Below are 21,289 nucleotides of genomic sequence, written 5' to 3'. Positions count from 1 at the left end.
CGTTATGTTATCAAATTCTGTAGACATATAGGGTCTCAATATAATTGATGTCTATTCAACTTCAATCTTAATTGTGGATGCTTGGTAGAATGGTACTCGTACAACGAAAGTTGGCATTTATCAGTTTCGTGTTGTTCGATTAATATCATCACCATTACATGCTTAGGGTAATAACAATAACTATTAAATGAAGTAGTAATGAAGTTAGGATCTTATGTGTGTTTAATATTGTTAATTCAAGTGTTTAATTCTCGTAGTTAATATTAGTTAACCAACCTTAATTGTTATTGTCTTGGCATTGAAGAATAATCATACATTGGTGAGTAAGTGTTAATTAAATATAATTAATCAGAGTCTCTGTGGGAATGAACTAGAAATCATTCTATATTACTTGCGAACGCGTATACTTGCGTGATTAGCGCATGCTTTGTTCCTAACAAGTTTTTGGCGCCGTTGCCGGGGACTAGGTGTTAATTTGTTTAGTTTATGTACTTGCCATCAGTGGTCATTAGGATTCATTGATTAAGACTTGTTACTTACTGCTTTCGGTTGTGTTTCAGGTACTCTAGCGAGCGTTTATGCAAACACGTTCTCGCACTCACAAGAGAAATCTGGATAAAGCTGAGGAAACAGATAAAGCTCTTGACTGTTCAGAGAAGTTAGTTCTTGAAGATTCGGATAAAGAGAGTGAAAAGAAATAACCCGAAACAATGGGTGATCGTCTAGCTCAAGCTGATCCAGCTCTTATGGACTTTTTTCGGCCTAAAATTACTGACATTCAGTCCAACATCATTCATCCGGCTATTGAGGCCAATACTTGTGAAATCAAGCCAGGCACTATTCAGATGGTGCAGAATTCGGTTTCTTTCGGAGGGGCTGTGACTGAAGATCCCAACATGCGTATTAGGAATTTTGTCGAGATCTGTAGTACTTTCAAATATAATGGTGTCACTGATGAGGCTATCAAGCTGAGGATTTTTCCATTCTCTCTGAGGGACAAAGCTAAGGACTGGTTACATTCTTTACCAGCTAGGTCCATCACTACATGGGAAGATCTTGCGCAAAAGTTTCTGGTGAAGTTCTATCCAATGACCAAAACTGGAGCTATGAGGAGTGCTCTTACTCAGTTTGCGCAGCAACCAGGAGAATTTATGTGCGAAGCTTGGGAGTGCTACAAGGAGATACTGAGAAAGTGTCCACATCATGGTATGCCTGACTAGATGGTGATCACTGGTTTCTACAATGGTTTGGGAGTCCAATCTCGACCCATGCTCGATGCAGCTTCTGGAGGCGCCTTGTGGGCCAAAAGCTATACTGAGGCCTATAATCTCATTAAAACTATGGCTGCAAATGAGTATCAAAACCCAACTCAAAGGATGATGCCTGAGAAGGTAGCATGTATTCTGGAAGTTAATGCAACTACAGCAATTGCAGCGCAGCTCACGACACTGTCTATGAAGGTCGATTCTTTAACCATCTATGGCGTAAATCAAATAGCTAGTGTCTATGAGCTTGGTACAGGCTCTCATGCTACGGATCCGTGTTCTCTTGTTAATGAATCTGTTCAGTATGTGAACAATGTTCAGAGACCGTAGCAGCCTGTGCCCGCTACTTATCATCCTAATAACAGAAATCATCCCAATTTCAGCTGGAGCAATAATCAGAATGATGTTCAGCAACCATATCAGCAAGCTGTAAATAAACAATTTAATCTACCTGGATTGCAGCAACCTCAACAATTTACTCAAAGGCAAACATATTCTCAACAAGGAGGTGCTGCTCCACCTTCTAGTGCTGATTTCGAGGAGTTAAAGTTGTTGTGCAAAAGTCAGGCTGTTTCTATCAAGACCTTGGAAAATCAAATTGGACAAATAGCCAGTGCCTTTCTCAATCGTCAACCTGGAACACTTCCTAGCGATACTGAAGTGCCAGGAAGGAAGGAAGCTAAAGAGCAAGTCAAAGCTGTCACCTTAAAGTCTTGAAAAGTTGCTGATGCTGAAAAAGCAAAAGATGTAGATGTTGAAGTTGTAGATGAAGAAGGAAAGCAAAAGGAGAAAGAGGGGGAACCAAGGAAGACTACTGTTGAACACACTCTGCCTGAGGGTAATATAGGGGAGAAACAGCTATATCCTCCACCACCTTTTCCTAAGCGATTGCAAAAATAAAAGCTGGACAATCAATTTGGTAAGTTTCTGGAGGTGTTCAAGAAACTTCACATCAACATACCTTTCGCTGAGGCTCTTGAGCAAATGCCTAGTTACGCGAAATTCATTAAAGGTATTCTTTCGAGGAAGGTAAAACTGGATGATCTTGATACTGTTGCTCTGAGGAAGAGTACAGTGCCGTGCTACAACAAAAGTTACCTCCAAAGCTTAAGGATACATGTAGCTTCACCATTCCTTGCACCATTGGCAAGTTGTCATTTGACAAGTGCCTTTGCGATTTGGGAGCAAGCATCAATCTGATGCCGTTGTCTATTTTCAAAAAGTTAAATTTGCCTGATCTGAAGCCCACCTACATGTCTCTACAATTGGCTGATCGTTCGATTACATACCCACGAGGCATCATGGAGGACGTGCAAGTAAAGGTGGACAAGCTCATCTTTCCTACAAATTTTGTCATTCTGGATTTCGAAGAAGATAAGAAGATTCCCATAATCTTGGGAAGACCTTTCTTGGCTACAGGACGTACCTTGATAGATGTGCAAAAAGGTGAACTCACTATGAGGGTGCATGATCAAGATGTGAGATTCAATGTGTTCAATGCAATGAAATTCCCTACGAAAGATGAGGAGTGCTTCAAGGTGGATTAGGTCAATTCTGTAGTTACTTCAGAACTTGATCATGTGTTAAGGTCTGATGCCTTAGAAAAAGCCTTATTGGGGGATTTTTACAGTAAAGATGATGAAGGCAATGAGTAGTTACAATATCTGAATGCTTCTCCTTGGAAATGCTCCTTGGAAATGGAAGTTAGACATGCCATTTGAATTCCTTGGAAATACTGATCTCAAGAATACTGAGGGAAAGCTCAAACCATCTATTGAGGAAGCACCTACTTTGGAGTTTAAACCACTTCCTGAACACTTGAGGTATGCTTTTTTAGGTGATGCATCTACTTTGCCTGTTATTATTGCATCTGACCTTTCAGGTAGTGATGAGGACAATCTCTTGAGGATTCTGAGAGAATTCAAATCGGCCATCGGATGGACTATAGCAGATATAAAAGGGATCAACCATTCATACTGCATGCATAAAATTCTGCTAGAGGAAGGTAGCAAGCCGACTGTTGAGCAACAACGAAGGCTTAATCCTATCATGAAAGAAGTGGTGAAGAAAGAAATTCTGAAATGGCTGGATGCAGGAATCATATATCCGATTTCTGACAGTTCTTGGGTGAGCCCCGTGCAATGTGTACCTAAGAAAGGAGGTATTACTGTGGTAGCAAATGAGAAGAACGAGCTCATCCCCACTCGAAAAGTCACATAATACAGGGTATGCATGGACTACAGGAAGTTGAATAAAGCCACGAGGAAGGATCACTTCCCTCTTCCATTCATTGATCAGATGCTTGACAGGTTGGCTGGTCATGAGTATTATTGTCTTTTGGATGGCTATTCGGGCTACAATCATATTGCATTACACCAGAAGATCAAGAGAAGACTACTTTCACTTGTCCATTTGGCACGTTTTCTTTTTGCGGAGTTTTTTTGGCTTATGTGGTGCACCTGCCACTTTTCAAAGATGCATGATGGCCATATTCTCTGATATGATTGGAAATAATGTCGAAGTGTTCATGGACGACTTCTTCATCTTTGGACATTCGTATGAAGAATGCTTGAATAATCTCTGTTTGGTGCTCAAAAAGTGTGTTGAGACCAATCTGGTGCTCAATTGGGAAAAATGTCACTTTATGGTGCAACAAGGCATCATTCTTGGGCATAAAGTCTCCAGTAAAGGTCTTGAGGTGGATAAAGCCAAGGTGGGCGTCATTGAAAATCTTCCGCCACCTATTGCCGTGAAAGGAATCCGTAGCTTTCTCGGTCATGCGGGTTTTTATCGGTATTTCATCAAGGACTTCTCTAAGATATCTAAGCCGTTGTGCAATTTGCTCGAGAAAGATGTGCCTTTCAAATTTGATGATGAATGCTTGGCAGCATTTGAGACTCTCAAGAAGAGTTTAATCACCGCATCGGTTATTATGGCACCCGATTGGAAAGAACCTTTTGAGATGATGTGTGATGCAAGTGATTATGCAGTGGGAGCAGTTCTTGGGCAGCGAAAGACTAATATCTTTCATGTGGTCTACTATGCTAGTAAGACGCTAAATGGAGCCCAAATGAACTACACCACTACTAAGAAAGAGCTCTTGGCTATAGTTTTTGGTTTCGAAAAATTTCGATCTTATCTACTTTGGACAAAGGTGATAGTGTTCACTGATCACGCTGCCATCCGCTGTCTGGTCTCAAATAAAGATTCGAAGCCTAGACTTTTTCGTTGGGTTCTCTTACTACAGGAATTCGAGTTAGAGATCAAGGATCGAAAAGGGACTGAAAATCAAATGGCTGACCATCTCTCTAGATTGGAAATTCCTGATTCTACTTCACATGATAAGACATTGATTAATGAATCTTTTCCAGATGAGCAGTTGTTCGCAATTTAAGAGGAAGAGCCATGGTTCGTAGACATTGTGAACTATCTTTTTAGCAATATAATGCCTCCTAATATGAATGCGGCTCAAAAGAAGAAGTTTCTGCATGAGGTGAAGTGGTACATGTGGGATGAACCATATTTGTTTAGACAAAGAGCTGACTAGATCATCAGGAGATGTATCCCATTCTGAGAGACAAAGGGGATATTACGAGACTTTCATTCCACAGTTTATGGTGGACATTATGGTGGTGAAAAGATAGCAGCTTGTATTCTTCAAGCAGGTTTTTTCTGGCCTACGTTGTTTAAGGATGCACATCAGTTCGTTTAAGGTGTGATCATTGCCAAAGAGTTGGGAATTTTTCCAGAAAGGATGAGATGCCTTTAAATATGCTACTTGAAGTTAAGGTCTTCGATGTTTGGGGAATCGATTTCATGGGACCATTTATCTCGTCCTGCAATAATCATTATATCTTGCTGGCAGTCAATTATGTCTCGAAATGGGTAGAAGTCAAAGCTCTACTGACTAATGATGCAAAGGTAGTGTTGATTTTTCTTCATAAGCAGATTTTCACAAGGTTTGGAATGCCACGAGTTATCGTAAGTGACGAAGGGTCGCATTTCTGCAATCATAAGTTCACTACTATGATGCAACGCTACAATGTGAATCATCGCATTGCTACTGCCTATCATCCGCAAACTAATGGTCAAGCTGAAGTGTCTAATAGAGAGATCAAGCACATTCTAGAGAAAGTCGTTTGTCCGTCAAGGAAAGATTGGTCTTTGAAGCTCGATGAAGCTGTTTGGGCTTATAGAATAGCATATAAGACTCCACTTGGGATGTCCCCATTTCAACTTTTCTATGGTAAGGGATGTCATTTGCGGTGCCCTCTAAACCCGGGTTAGAAGTTTGGGGTCCACACACATACCTTATCTATAGCCTTCTTATAACAATACTAAAGATAATAATAATATGCAATGACCCTACTTACCAACTACCACGGATTGTAACAGGTTAAAGTATGCACACAAGCCAAACACACTAATATATTACATACCGATTAAATCCCAACCATTCAAACTCGAACTGAGTATTAAACATATTACAAACTTTTACAATTTACATTATTCCAAAAGAAGCCTACTAGCTCAGCTTCAACAGCCTTAATCCCTAGCTCTCGCACTGGACTGGGGATCCTTGCTACCAACTGGTTCCTTCTTAACTGGAAAGAGTATAAACAACATCGCACAAATGAGCTAACTAGCTCAGCAAGTCACAATGACAAAACTGAGAATAATGATCATCAAGTGAATATGGTTATGATATCAAGTGAACAATGGATTATGATTTAGAATTGGATACTATATTTTTATTTTAAAACCAAGGTTAGGCTGCTGATCAGTCACACACTAACCCCGAGCAAAGCACACAGCATTGCTCTAACCACTGGATCCAAGGCACATATTGGCCTAACTTGACCATTATATGGCCTGACCACGAATCTGGTCCACAATTTTATAAAAACAATCCAATTCTAACATAATAACAAAATTAAACAATAATAAACAATAATCAGAATCACTAATAACAGTGAGTGTTTAACAATGAAAGGGTTTCAACCCATGTGTGGATCAACAAGGTACTTTCAAGGCTTGGATGTTGGGTAATGAAAGAATTGGATAACAAAGGAATCAATGTTTCAGGGTTTCAAGAATTTGGTCTTTCAAAGCATAAGATACCATGGGTTGAGTATATAATAATTCAGTTCAGTGTCTGGTATTTAGTTTGTTTGTATTTGTGGAGTAGTATCGTAGATTTGTGGTTCGTGTTTGGGTATACAATAATCAATGGCTTAGAAAGAATATGGTTCATGGCTCAAGAACAATAACTGAAATCAGGGTTTAGGTTTTTGTGCTTCAAAGCACTTGCAATGTCAACAAGACTATCAAGTACTACAATATATCGAGAAAGTTCAGAATACTTGCCTGGTATTAGCTTACTATCCTGCACTCGCATCCAATCACAATCTTTTTACTCCTCAACTACCTGTTTCCCTTTCCTACGTCTTGCCTCTTCTGCTCACATATTATAAGCATCTATCAATCATCAACTCATAAGATTCTATTCAACACATACTTCTATCTACCCTTCGTTTCACCCAAATCCGATTAACGGATTGAAAGTTATGCAATAACCAAGTAAACACCGAATATATAGACCGATAGTCAATCAACAAGTCACGTATAACACATAATACATCACGTAATCAATGACATATCATTTATAAAGAAGTCTCGGGTCATAAATATGCTTTCGGGTATTTAAAATGATTTTTAAAGTATTTTTCAGAATTAATACGGGTCGTTAGATCAATTTCAGGTTAATAAACAGGGTTCGGTTGGCCAATTCTGGCTCCGAAATAATTTTGTAATAATTATCGAGCCTTGGAAATAATTTAGAATAATATTTTAAAGCTCGAAACTATTTTTCGGAATTTTTAAATCATTTTTAAATAATTAAATAATTAATTAAATCAATTAATAATTAATTAAATCAATTAATCAATTAATTTTTGAATTAATTGACCAATTAATCAATTAAGAATCAACTGAAATTAATTAACTAATTATTTCAGATTTATTTTTTGAATTAAAAATAATTTTCGGAATTAAAATACTAATTTTTTAGAATTTTCAGAATTTAAAAATGAATTTTTATAATAAAAATAAATAGGAAATATGATTTTTAAACATTTTATAAACAGGAATCCTATTTTTGAAAACTTTACAAACTACAAGGACTAAACTTCATCATCTACAAAACTACAGGGGCCTGTTTGCAATTCTGCCAGCCCAGCCGCGACTCGCCGGAGTGTGGACGGAGAACACGATTCCGGCCACCTCAGGCCACCAAATTGTCCAGATTAAATCTATAGGTTACCAGCAACTTATTCATGCAATCAAAACTCATTAATCATCTCTGTTCTGGCCGGAAATTGGCCAAGAACATCGCCGGTTTCCGGCGAACATTGAAAACTTTCAAAAACAACTCCCTTCGATTCATTAATCCTCTGTTAACGAGCTATATACCAATCGATTGCAAATTTCATGAGGAACACAACCCACTATAAATTAACAGCTAATAACCCTTGAATCAAAAACCCCCAAATTTCAATTGAAAACATTCATACGGGCTATAAACCCTAATTTTGAAATTCGAAAATTAAACCTACTTTTGAGCATGTTATGGAACTCCAAATCAGACATATAATATATCAAAATCATCAGGAAAACAAGCTCTACCACATGCAATCAACAAATCATACAAACAATCATCCGAACAAAAATTCATATTTTTTATAAAAATAATTCGAAAATAATTAAATTTATATAAAATCAACCTTTGATTCTGCAGTAAAACAGGTCCTGGAATCTGATAGTACTCCTTGAGACCTTCAAATTGGTTACTCCAACTTTCCAAACGGATTTCACTAACACCTTGAATTTGTGGTTTGATTCTCAGAAAGGTTTATGAATATATGATTTTTCTCTGTAAAATTATATAATTATCTGTCTGCAAATGATTTTAATACGAAATAAAATACGGTAAAAGGCTATTTATATTTACGGGAAATTAGTATCCCGCTGGATCATTCCGGATATAAAACGGTACGTTTATTTGTAAAAACTGATCCAAACGGTATCGGTTTTCGGGATAATTATCCAAATCAGTACAATTTGTACTGCGGTCTTGGTCTCAGCGCCTGGTTACACGTATTACGAAGTGATAATTGTGATAGTTTAATAAAAAGCTCCCGTTTATCGAAAATACGGGTTTTATTGATTTACCGAAACGAATATTGTATCGAAAATATTGCGCCGGGACCCGCGCAGGACAAACCGTACGCCGGATCGGAAAAGTCGAAACATGGAAAATGCTCGGAATATTACAATTAGGTTAGGAAGGAGTTCTCGGAAGAGTTTCGGTTTCCAAAAATGTATCAACGGTTGACGTCGGTTGGTTCCTTTTTTTATAAAATAGATTTTAAATACACGAAAAAAGATTTTATAAATTTCATATGATTCATATAAATTCATAAATCAATATAATAATAATTAGGAAGATATGACAATTATCTATATTTTATTTTGGACATATAAAAATTGAAATACTCAATTAATACTATTTTTGAATATTCAAATACAAATAACACTTAACAGTTAATTCACAGAATAGATACTGAATACACATAATAATTATTTAATAGCAAAAATAATTACACGATATATCCCGGATATTACATCCTTCCCCCTTAAAAGGATTCTGTCCTCAGAATCTCTTAAGAAAACAAATGAGGGTACTTTTCTCTCATATCGCTTTCTAACTCCCAGGTTGACTCTTCAACCTTTGGGTTTCTCCACAATACTCTTACTAACTTTACCACTTTATTCCTCAATACCTTCTCTCACTCCTCTAAAATCTCTATCGGACTCTCTACATATGACAAATCTGCCTGAAGCTCTATTGGCTCATATTCTATTACATGCCTGGAGTCTGGATTATACTTCTTAAGCATTGATACATGAAAAACATTGTGAATGTGCTCCATGTGCGGTGGTAACGCTAACTCATAAGCTACTTTGCCAATGCGCTTTAAAATCTCAAAAGGTTCGACATATCTTGGGCTTAGCTTCCCTTTCTTCCCAAACCTCGTTAGTCTTTTCCATGGTGATACTTTCAATAATACCAAGCTCCCTTCTTCAAATTCCATGTCCTTCCTTGACTGGTCTGCATACTTTCTCTAACGATTTTGTGCGGCTAATAATCCCTTCTGGATAATTTCAACAACTTCCTTTGTCTGCTGCACCAATTCAGGTCCGAGTATTTTGTGTTCTCCTACTTCCTTTGGCCGTCCGTCTGCGGGTGATAGGCCATACTCATATTCAATCTTGTTCCCAAACATTCTTGAAAACTCTTCCAGAATCTTGAGTTAAACCTTGGATCTCGATCAGATATGATAGACACTGGAACTCCATGACGAACTACAATTTCTTTTAGGTACATATGGACTAACTTGTCGAGCAAAAATCTTTCATTTATAGGCAGAAAATGAGATGACTTGGTAAGTCTATCCACTATAACCCAAATGGCATCATGATTAGCCCTTGTCCTTGGTAATCCAACTATAAAATCCATGGCAATGTGTTCCCACTTCCATTCTGGAATCTCCAATGGCTGTAGCAATCCGCTTGGTCTCTGATGCTCTGCTTTAACCCTCTGACAGGTATAACATTTGCTAACCCATTCCACAATTTCCCTCTTCATGTCTGGCCACCAATAATTCTTCTTTAAATCTCTATACATCTTGGTACTTCCTGGATGGATGGAATACCTTGAATTATGTGCCTCCTGTAGAATTTCATTCCTTAACTCCGTCACCGGTGGAATCCAAATTCTAGATGAAAACCTCAGAATACCTTGGTCATCTTGTTGCGTGCATAATTCCTCACCTACCAAACGATTTATATATTGATCCATTACTTTTTTTGGCATTTCTTTATTTTCTCCCATAACTCTGGTTGGAAAATTATACTGTACACTTTTGCTTCCTCAGGCTTGCAAATTCTAATCTCCAATTCTAATTTCTGAAATTCTTTATATATCTCTTCAGGTACGGATAACATATTTAACATTTCCTTCCGACTTAACGCATCTGCTTTAACGTTCGCCTTACCGGGATGATAATTAATCGAGCAATCATAATCCTTGATCAATTCTAACCATCTCCTTTGCCTCATATTAAGTTCCTTCTGGGTAAATATATACTTCAAACTTTTGTGATCCGTATAAATCTCATATTTCTCTCCATACAAATAATATCTCCAAATCTTTAAAGTAAATACTATGGCTGCTAACTCCAAATCATGAGTAGGGTACTTCTGTTCGTGTGGTTTCAATTGCCTTGACGCATACGCAATCACCTTGTCATGCTGCATAAGAACACATCCTAATCCTTTGTGAGAAGCATCACTATAAATTACGAAATTCCCTTGATCGTCTAGAAGTGACAAAACAGGTGCCGTGATTAATCGTCGCTTCAATTCCTGAAAACTTTTCTCGCATTTGTCGTTCCATATAAACTTCTCATTCTTTCGTGTAAGCTTTGTTAACGGTGTGGCAATCCTTGAGAAATTTTGAACAAATCGACGATAATATCCCGCCAATCCTTGAAAACTTCTTACCTCGGTGGGTGTTCTCGGTTTTTCCCGATTCGTAATTGCCTCGATCTTTGCCGGGTCCACTTTGATCCCTTCATTAGTAACTATGTGTCCTAAGAACTGAACCTCTTGTAACCAATATTCACACTTCGAGAATTTAGCATACAACTTCTTTTTCCTTAAAATCTGCAAAGCTGTCCTTAAATGTTCCGCATGATCCTCTTCCGTCTTTGAATAAATCAAAATATCATCTATAAATACTATAACGAACTTGTCCAAATATTCCTTGAAAGTTCTGTTCATCGGGTCCATAAATGCTGCCGGGGCGTTGGTCAATCCAAAAGACATTACTAGAAATTCATAATGTCCATAACTTGTTCGAAAAGTTATCTTTGGTATATCTTCTGGCTTGATCTTCAGTTGATGATATCCCGATCTTAAATCGATCTTGGAGAAATACTTGGATCCCTTCAATTGGTCAAACAAATCATCAATTCTAGGTAACGGATACTTATTCTTGATTGTAAGCTTGTTGAGCTCCCTATAGTCGATATATAGTCTCATGCTTCCATCTTTCTTCTTGACAAATAATACCGGTGCTCCCCACGGGGATACACTGGGTCTGATTACTCCTTTCTCTAACAACTCCTGCAACTGCTTCGCTAGATCTTTCATCTCAACAGGCGCCATTCTATACGGGGCCTTGGATACTGGTTATGTTCCAGGTGTTAAGTCGATCGTAAATTCAATTTCCCTATCTGGAGGAAGTCCTGGCAATTCGTCGGGAAACACGTCTGGAAATTCATTCACAACTGGAATATCTTCAAGTTTTTCTAGCTCCTGACTCTTGTCATTCACGTTTGCTATAAAATGCTTGCATCCTTGCCGTAATAACTTCTTAGCTTGAATTATTGTTAAGAACTTCTTTACTTGCTTCTGTCCCTTAAACGTTACTATCTTTTCGTCAGGCGTCTTCACCATTACCTTCTTGTTTCGACAATCTATCTGGGCATTATACCTAGATAACCAATCCATCCCTAATATAATATCAAATTCTCCTAACTTAAATGGTATCAAATCTACACAAAACTTACTACCAGAAATCTCAACCTCACAATTCCCACAAACTTGATTCACAGTTACACATTCTTGATTTGCTAATTCCACAGTCATTATTTCATTTAAATACTCAACTGGACAATTTAACTTAATAACAAAATCTTGTGAAACAAACAATCGAGTTGCTCCCGAATCTGTTAACACTTTGGCACATAAAGAATTCATATTGAGCGTAACTGCCACGACATCTGTATCCTGGATAGCATCCTTCACTGACATGTCGAAAACTCTAGCCCTTGGAGCATCATTTACTGCTGGGGTAGATCCCATGATCCTCAATGCATTACTGACTGGGGCTGATGTCTTGCAATCCCTGGCCATATGTCCTGGCTTTCCACATTTGAAGCACGTAAATCCAATGGCTGGAACCTTTACTGCTGGATTTCGGATAGGCTGATCCTATTTGCTGGCTCTCTAGCTGGCTGATTTCGGCACTCCCTCGAATAGTGCCCTTTCTGGTTGCATTTGAAACATACCACATTCAAATTGTTACAAACTCCTCCATGCTTCTTTCCACAAACTTGACAATCTGGAAAAGTTAATCTCAACTGATTCGGCTGATTCACATTAGCTGGACGGTTGCCCTGGCCTCCGTCTCCTGCATTTTATCTCCTGAAATTAAAATTTCTCCCTGGCTGGAACTTGCCCTTCTTAAAGTTTGGAAACTTCCCTGGGTGTAACTGACCCTCACTTCCCTCAACCTTCCTTTTCTTGCTCTCTTTTTCCTTTTGTGACATCTCACTTTCGGTCTCCGCAATCATAGCCTTCTATACAACCCCTGCATAAGTCTCCAACTCAAAAATAGCTACCTTCCCTCTGATCCATGGCTTCAAGCCTTGCTGGAATCTCTTAGCTTTCTTTCTATCAGTATCAACATACGACGGCACATACCTTGACAATTCTTCAAATTTACTCTCATAATCTGCCACCGACATAGTTCCTTGATTTAACTCTAAAAACTTTAGCTCCATCTGATCTTGAACAAACTGAGGAAAATACTTTTCTAGAAATAATTCCTTAAACCTCTCCCAAGTAATAACATCTGTACCTTCCAATGTCTTCACCATCTCCCACCAGTAGGTGGCCTCATTCTTCAAATAGTAACTTGCAAACTCAACCTTCTGCTCCTCTTTCACTTTTACCAAGGCAAATGCCTTCTCTATTTCCTTTCACCACACATTTGCTTCAATTGGCTCTAAGGAACCCTTGAATTCTGGTGGGTTTACTGCCTGAAAAGTTTTGAAAGTTACCTGGGGATTGGTTTGTCTTTGTTGTTGTTGTGCCAGGTGAACTATTTGTTGGGCCAAGATTTGGAGAATCTGGGCTATTGCTGGGTCTATGGGTCCTGGGTTCACATTCTGGTTTGTCTCATCTTGGTTATTATTGTTGTTGTTGTTGGTTTCTTCATTTTGGGTGTTGGTGCGGGTATTTCTTCTGGGAGGCATTTTCTGTAAAGAATCAATCAATTTATTTAGCTTTTGAATCAAATCTTTGCATAAAGGAAAAGTTTTGTAAAACAGGAATATTTCTTTTTGAAAACAGTTGTAACTAAGTAAATTGCATGCTTCTTTACAGAATATAAACAGCTATGGAAAACAGGGTACATGGTAGCACAGGGTATACTGGTGCAATAAATAAGGTAAAGTAAAACAGGTGCGATAAAGTAATCGACAGTGCTGGAAAAGAAAAGGTACCGATATATATAGATCAAAAGTTTTAGGTGGTACAAGCGTAAAGACGCTTCGAAAGTAAAAGCAAAAGGGTACAACAACCTACTCACCAGTCAACATCGCTAATCTATAAATACAACTCAAAAGTCTACTGATACACACTACACACTACTGTACATACTATACAACCATAACAACATGGCTTAGCATCTCCGTCTCTGGATTTCTGACTCATGGCAAGTCTGGACCTCCAATCTCTTCAAGCTCCTCTAGAACCCACTTAGCCCACTCCACTAGGAAATCAGGGGTGATGTCCTCATGTGTAGCCTCAGCAATCCTCACTGCAGCTGTCCTACGAAACGCCTGTAGCCTCTCTCTGAGTCGCCTCTCACAACTCCCAACCTCTCTGGTACGCATGATATGTAGTAATTCCTGAATCTGACCCTGAAGGAATCGCTGCTCCATAAGGCAAGCCTCAAACTGATGACATGGGACAAGATAAGAAGAGAACTGAAAAGGTACTCCTGTAATTGAATGGCCAGTAAAGCCTGAGTCAGCAGGTGGGGGTCCTCTGACAGGTGGCCTCATGCCTGGGGGTGGAATAGCCTGCAGTGGTATGGGCTGCAACACCGGTGGAGGTAGAATAGCCAATGCTGGTGGAATAACAGGACGTGGATCTGATGCTGGTGCTCCAACTAAAGGCTCTGAGTGATCAGCTGATACGGGAATAAAAGAGTCGGCCATCTCTGCTATCTGAAATTATATCGCAATATAAGAATCTCGAACCACGACGCGAATTATACTACTACTGGTTATACCGCAACACTCAACCTCTCAACGTTCTATCCTTCTATTTCTTACTTCTAATCCTAACCCTCTACCCATTCCCGTCAACCTAAGCTTGTGTCAGTGACTTATAACCTGTAGCTCTAATACCAAACTGTGGCGCCCTCCAAACCCGGGTCAGAAGTTTGGGGTCCACACACATACCTTATCTATAGCTTGCTTATAACAATACTAAAGATAATAATAATATGCAATGACCCTACTTACCAACTACCACGGATCACAACAGGTTAAAGTATGCACACAAGCCAAACACACTAATATATTACATACCGATTAAATCCCAACCATTCAAACTCGAACTGAGTATTAAACATATTACAAACTTTTACAATTTACATTATTCCAAAAGAAGCCTACTAGCTCAGCTTCAACAGCCTTAATCCCTAGCTCTCGCACTGGACTGGGGATCCTTGCTACCAACTGGTTCCTTCTTAACTGGAAAGAGTATAAACAATATCGCACAAATGAGCTAACTAGCTCAGCAAGTCACAATGACAAAACTGAGAATAATGATCATCAAGTGAATATGGTTATGATATCAAGTGAACAATGGATTATGATTTAGAATTGGATACTATATTTTTATCTTAAAACCAAGGTTAGGCTGCTGATCAGTCACACACTAACCCCGAGCAAAGCACACAGCATTGCTCTAACTACTGGATCCAAGGCACACATTGGCCTAACTTGACCATTATATGGTCTGACCACGAATCTGGTCCACAATTTTATAAAAACAATCCAATTCTAACATAATAACAAAATTAAACAATAATAAACAATAATCAGAATCATTAATAACAGTGAGTGTTTAACAATGAAAGGGTTTCAACCCTTGTGTGGATCAACAAGGTACTTTCAAGGCTTGGATGTTGGGTAATGAAAGAATTGGATAACAAAGGAATCAATGTTTCAGGGTTTCAAGAATTTGGTCTTTCAAAGCATAAGATACCATGGGTTGAGTATATAATAATTCAGTTCAGTGTCTGGTATTTAGTTTGTATGTATTTGTGGAGTAGTATCGTAGATTTGTGGTTCGTGTTTGGGTATACAATAATCAATGGCTTAGAAAAAATATGGTTCATGGCTCAAGAAGAATAACTGAAATCAGGGTTTAGGTTTCTGTGCTTCAAAGCACTTGCAATGTCAACAAGACTATCAAGTACTACAATATCTCGAGAAAGTTCAGAACACTTGCCAGGTATTAGCTTACTATCCTGCACTCGCTTCCAATCACAATCGTTTTACTCCTCAACTACCTGTTTCCCTTTCCTACGTATTGCCTCTCCTGGTCACATATTATAAGCATCTATCAATCATCAACTCATAAGATTTTATTCAACACATACTTCTATCTGTTGGATTTATATCGCAGTGGAGGCATGGTAAAACACTTTTACACATATAAAATCCAAATAAAAGCATATAAATCGTGATTAAAACATATGAATCAATTACTAACCTTTAATAGCGATCCAAAAGAAATGATCGGAGATCCTTAACAGCTGCTCCTCAAACGTGAAGCACTCCACCGGTATCCACCAAGAAAATGATGCTAAGGAGGAGGAGGAGGTGGAGAGAATTAGGTTTTTTAAAAACTTTTTGGGTTTTTTGGGTTAGTATAAAAATAGGGTTTATAATAGTATATTTATAGGCAAAATTTTCAGCTGAAATTTTCCCATAAAATATTATTATTATTAACCCATTTATTATTCTCATTAATAATTAAAACACCTTTTAATTATTAATCCTTTTTCTAAACACTTTAGAATTAATTCTCTCTCTTGATTTAATTTCCAAAAATTAAATTCTTAATTAATAATATTAAGAACTTTTCTTAATTAATTTATAATCAATTAAATCTCATTTAATCAATTATTAGATTTGCCAATTAATTATTTATTTTATAAATAAATAATTATCAGCCATTATTAATTAATTCCTCCACCATTAAATCATTCTCTTTTTATGGTGTGACCCTTTAGGTTCAATATTAAGCCGGTAGTAGAAATAAATAATAATAAAACTATTTTATCATTATTTTTATAAATTCTCTAATTTATTAAATATGATTAATTAATTAATCATATTTATTCTACATCGTGAAGGATACTTCTCAGCATATCGCGACTATCCGGATAATACGAATTCACTGCTTAGAATACCAAGAACCTATTCAGTGAATAGTTACCGTACAATAAACTCCTTCTACCCTACAATGTCCTGATTAAATACAAGGCATGGATCTTGTGTCAAGCCTATCTAATTTAATCACTTGCTTACTTTTTACTACGCTTAGTTCTATGCAAATTAGAAACTCCTTTCTAATTTCATTCACTCTGGCCATAGATTCCTGAACTAGCATAAGTGGATCAGCCTTGAACATTCACTTCCTTCACTGGAAGGGGTAGATCCTTTATTGATCATACACTAACTTCGTGTACAAATTCCTATACCCAGTAGAGCCCTAATAATTGTCCCTGGAGACTAAGAACTAAACCAAAGCATAGTTCAGTGTACACAAGATGACTATGATGACCTCAAGTCTAAGGATACTTGTACAACTATCACTATGTGAACAACTGCTGACATGTGAGTGAACTCCATCAGTTGTTCACCTGTGCGAGTCATGTTCAGTGAACTTATTCTATAATAAGCACCTACATACTAGCTATAGTGTCACCACACAAATGTCTATGAGAACAGACATCCTTCATAATGAAGCAAGCATAGTATGTACCGATCTTTGCGGATTATTAATTACCAGTTAGTAATCCAATGATCATGAACTATTTAAGTTTAGAGTTATCATCTTTTAGGTCTCACTATTATGATCTCATCATAATCCATAAAAGCTTTACTCTAAACTATGGTATATCTTATTTAAACACTTAAATAGATAGAGCCCATAATAAAAACAAAACAAGTCTTTTATTAATATCAATGAAATCAAAACAGATTATATAAAAGTTATTCCTAAATCCTAATACATGATTGGACTTAGGACATATTCCTTTCAATCTCCCACTTGTACTAAAGCCAATCACTCTGGTATCTAATACCCATCTAGTATTTATGACGATCAAAGTGACTTTCATAAAGTAGCTTTGTGAGTGGGTCTGCTATGTTGTTATGTGTGTCAACTCTATTTCAATACAATACAAGAAATGTTATCGCGCTCCCACTAACCCTTTTGTAGACACATGGTTCATCTACGTTTTTCATAAAATCAAACTCTTTGATTGTCTCATCAAAACGGATGTTCCATCTACGAGAAGCTTGCTTTAAACCACATATGGTTCGCAGCAGCTTACACACTAGGTTTTCATTTCTCTTGGAAAGAAAACCATCTGGCTATTTGCCTGATCTCATAGTCATAGTAAGCAGCATTCGCAAGCAAAATCCGAACTGATTTTAACAGGGCTACAGGTAAAAGGTTTCATCAAAGTCAATCCATTGCCTTTATTTGAATCCTTTTCCCAAAAGCCTGGCCTTAAAGGTCTCCACCTGGCCATCTACTCTAATCATTCTTTTGTATCCCGTATACATAGATTTCATTCCGGATTTCATGGCACTATGCCATTTCTCTGAATCAACACTACTCATAGCCTCATTATAGGTCACAGGGTCGTCATCATCAATGATCGACAACTCATTGTCATTCTCAATGACAAGGCCATATTACCTCTCAGGTTGGCGAGACACTCTCCCTGACATACGAATGGGCTGTTCCACAGAAGGTTGTTCAGTCAGAACAGGTGTTTCCACTTGATCCGTAGTAGTTTGTGCTTCTTGAACTTCATCAAGTTCAATTTTGCTCCCACTGTTTCCTTCAAGGATAAAATCCTTTTCCAAGAAGGAAGCATGTCTGGAGACAAACACCCGATGATCGGTGTAAAAGTAATACCCTAAAGTCTCTTTAGGATATCCCACAAAACTACATTTTACGGATCGATATTCCAGCTTATCTGGGTCAACTTACTTGACATAAGCTGGACATCCCCAAATCTTAACGTGTTTAAGACTCGGTTTCCTTTCTTTCCATATCTCATACGGAGTTTGAGGAACAGATTTGGAAGGCACCTTATTCAGTAAATATGCTGAGGTTTCCAATGCATAACCCCATAGGAATACTGGAAGATTTGCATAGCTCATCATGGACCAAACTATGTCTAACAAAGTTCGATTTCTCCTTTCAGATACCAATCTGGAGGCGTCCACTGGGAGACTATACCATTTACTTTGAGATAATCGAGAAACTCTCCATTCAAGTATTCACCACCTCGATCTAATCGAAGAATTATAATACTATGTTTGGTTTGTTTCTCCACTTCATACTTATACTCTTTGAACTTTTCAAAGGCTTCAGACTTGTGTTTCATCAAACACATATCCGAATCTAGATCTATTATCCATGAAAGTAATGAAGTATGAAAATCCACCCATGGCTTGCGTAGACATTGGTCCACATACATCCGTGTGTACCATTCCTAGCAAATTTGCAGCCCTCTCTCCATGTCTACTAAATGGAGACTGCAGTGCCACAATGAAGTGAGATTTTCATCATCCCTTTTATTTTATTAGTTTGTTCAATCTGAAGTAAATTATGTCACATTTATACAGACCATTATTTAAAGTACCACGTCCATAAAGAATATTATCTCTAAGAATAGAACATTCATTATTCTCAATAATAAATGAAAATCCAGCCAAGTCTAACATGGGAATAATATTCCTCACAATCGAGGGAACAAAATAACAATTATTTAAAAAAACAATAGTCTTGCCCGTAGGCATATATAAATGAAATGATTCTACATCTTCAGCAGCAACTCTTGCTCCATTTCCCATCAGTAGAATCACCTCCTCTTCCTCAAGAGTCCTACTTCTCCTTAGTCCCTGCAACAAATTGCAGATATGAGAACCACAGGCGGTATCTAATACCCAAGTAGAAATTTGATTTAATGACATATTCACTTCTATCATGAACATACCTGAATCAGAAGTGGTAGTCTCACTACCCTTCTTCTTCTTCACTTCTGCAAGGTATACCTTGCAGTTCCTCTTCCAGTGCCCCACCTTGTTACAGTGAAAGCAAACAACCTTGCTCTTGGGGTCTTCAGCTTTTGGTAGAACCGGCATTTTTTCACCTACTTTCTTCTTCTTGGAAGGGTTCCTCTTCCTTTTCTTAGGATTGGAACCTTCACCAATTAGAAGAACAGAACTCTTCTTACTGGGAAAATTCGATTCCGCAGTCTTCAACATGTTGTGGAGTTCAGGCAGGCTGACATCCAACTTATTCATGTGAAAGTTCACAACAAACTGCGAGAACGAACTCGGAAGCGATTGCAAGAACAAGTCTTGGCTCAGCTCCCCATCCATGGAAAAACCAAGTTGTCCAAGACGTTCAATCAAATTGATCATCTTAAGTACATGGTCATTCACAGATGATCCCTCAGACATCCTACAACCGAACAGCTCCTTCGATATCTCATATCGAGATATCCTCCCTGCCACATCATACAACTCTTGTAGATGCATGAGGATAGTGTGAGCATCCATATGCTCATGTTGCTTCTGTAGCTCAATGTTCATGGAAGCTAGCATGATGCATTGAGAAACATTTGCATCATCTACCCATTTACGATACACAACATGTTCATCATTATGTGCATCAATAGCAGGTTCAGTAGGCTTAGGTGAGTCAATCACGTATTCCAGCTTCTCAATCCTGAGAACAATTCTCAAGTTTCGAAGCCAGATAGCATAATTAGAACCAGTCAACTTGTGAGCATCCAGTATGCTCCTGAGTGATAGTGTAGAAGACATAATGTATATTGTAAATCTGTAAATGATAAACACATAACAACACTTAGCAAATATTCGATTTCATTTTAAAACACTATATGAATCGGGTCTTTATTCATAAGTGGCTCCCACTAGTTTACCTAATTTATACAACCCCCTACATGAAAAATTAAGCATTCATAATGCTAGTGGGAATAGGGATCCTACATTCCATTACACAACCCCGGCTGTAGCACGAACCGCCATGTAATGTTCAATAGGCAGACAACTCTTGTCAATTACATCTTATGTTATTCCCTAATCAAACTTTAGCCTCTTGAATAATTGAGTCATGGCTGTGGCACGACAAATTCAATATTCTAAGTCAAGTCTAACCCAACATTCCGTACAATTGAATCAGTCCCCAAAGGCCCACGGCTGTGGCACGTACCGACCTTTATATTCTTATTCAATGTACACATCTCTATGTAATAGACAAGTATTTCTTATTTCGAAATCAAAGCCCTCGGCTGTAGCACGAACCGACAATGATTCAAAAATAAGAACTACTTTTCTATCATGTTGGAAGGCTATGACCGACACAAGCCCGTTGTATCATTGGCCAATTACTACTTGATATTAATTAATTTTAGAGGGATTATATTACGTTACAATCATAATCATATTATAAAGAGATTCTTCCTTTTAAATTAAATAATTCAAATCAATAATCAATAATCAGATGATTCCCAGATCGGGTGGAGCATTGTCAAGAGGCGTCACTTAATAACCTTTTCTTACAGATAGAAATCTGTTGTTGACAGAATCATCCTTTCTCTCATATCGAAAATTCATATTCAATTACGTGTTTCATAAACACAAGAATCTCATGATTGTATTCATAATATTATTATTTAGGTTATGAAACAATTTCACTATACTAGGTTGTCTAACAAACGCCTTATGTTCATTTAAGTTCACCTAAATCTATCATCGCAT

At 37.8% G+C, this 21,289-nt stretch overlaps 1 non-coding gene across 1 annotated transcript; it reads right to left on the bottom strand.

Annotated features, from left to right (window-relative positions):
• Positions 1 to 1,103: 1,103 nt before the first annotated feature.
• On the bottom strand, positions 1,104 to 1,210 carry LOC141681665 (small nucleolar RNA R71). Its single transcript, XR_012559091.1, has one exon. It is a non-coding gene; the product is annotated as a small nucleolar RNA R71 (small nucleolar RNA).
• Positions 1,211 to 21,289: the final 20,079 nt, after the last annotated feature.

The sequence above is a fragment of the Apium graveolens genome, chromosome 8 (genome assembly GCF_009905375.1).
Source record: "Apium graveolens cultivar Ventura chromosome 8, ASM990537v1, whole genome shotgun sequence".
Taxonomy (NCBI): Eukaryota; Viridiplantae; Streptophyta; class Magnoliopsida; order Apiales; family Apiaceae; genus Apium; species Apium graveolens.
Note: the sequence above shows the minus strand (reverse complement) of the source record. Positions and strands in the feature narration are given on the sequence as shown.